Source organism: Myotis brandtii, unplaced genomic scaffold (genome assembly GCF_000412655.1).
Source record: "Myotis brandtii unplaced genomic scaffold, ASM41265v1 scaffold532, whole genome shotgun sequence".
In the NCBI taxonomy this organism is placed as follows: Eukaryota; Metazoa; Chordata; class Mammalia; order Chiroptera; family Vespertilionidae; genus Myotis; species Myotis brandtii.
This window is the reverse complement of record NW_005369955.1, coordinates 253890-254787: the sequence shown is the minus strand read 5'-3', so window position 1 is coordinate 254787 and position 898 is coordinate 253890.

Here is an 898-nt window from a genome sequence, read left to right as displayed (position 1 = left end):
TGCTTCCTGGGTGGGAGGCTGGGGGTGGGAGCAGGAGACCCCTGCAGGGAGGCAGGGAGGGAAGTGGGCTGGGTGAGGGCAGGGGCAGCAGTGCCCTGGGCAGCCCTGTGTCGGCGGACTGTGCCCTCCCTCACAGGGGGGCGCAGAGAGGAGCCCCCAGGTGTGTGTGGGGTGGGGGAGCCGACCTCCCCGCACAGCCACTGCTCCTCCCGCCCCGAGACCCTCTGCTCTCTGGCCTCGGTTTTCCTACCCATGAAATGGGCGGAGAGGGGCTGCCTCGCTGGTGTGGCGACAGGCTGGCTGGTGAGGAGAGGAGAGCCTGGTGGGAAACGGTGCCTCAGTTTACCCCTCTGTCAGGGTGTGGAGCCCTTTTCTGGGGATGTTAGGAGGCCCGGACGTGGGAGGGCTCTGCGGATGGATGGGGGCTGCAGCCTCCCCGCTCCCCCCGCGCTGTGGGGGGGCTGTTCCCACGCGCCCTGCAGGGCAGGGAGGGAAGCCATCTGGAGGCCTTGCTCACCCCTCCCCCACCTCCTGGCAGGCAGCCACCGGAAGGGCTGTCCCCAGGGGCCTCAGGCCTGTGAGGACAGAGGACAGCCAGCGGCGGGGGGTCCCTGGTGGAGTGTTGGGGGCAGGGAATGAGCAGAGTGGGCAGAGCCGGGCGCTCCGGGCCCACGTGGCTGGAGCATAGATTGAGCTGCTCAGTGTGTCCATCTGTCCGTCCACCCATCAGCTCCCCCTTCCACACACGACCCCCAGGTGAGGTCCAGGGGGACCTGGCCCACGGAGTCGCCGTTCTGGTCACAGATGAGGCCCCTGCACCCTGAGCCCCAGCAGTTAGAGTGATGTTAGGGGAGTGGGGTGTGTGTGTGTGTGTGTGTGTGTGTCTGGAATGGATGGG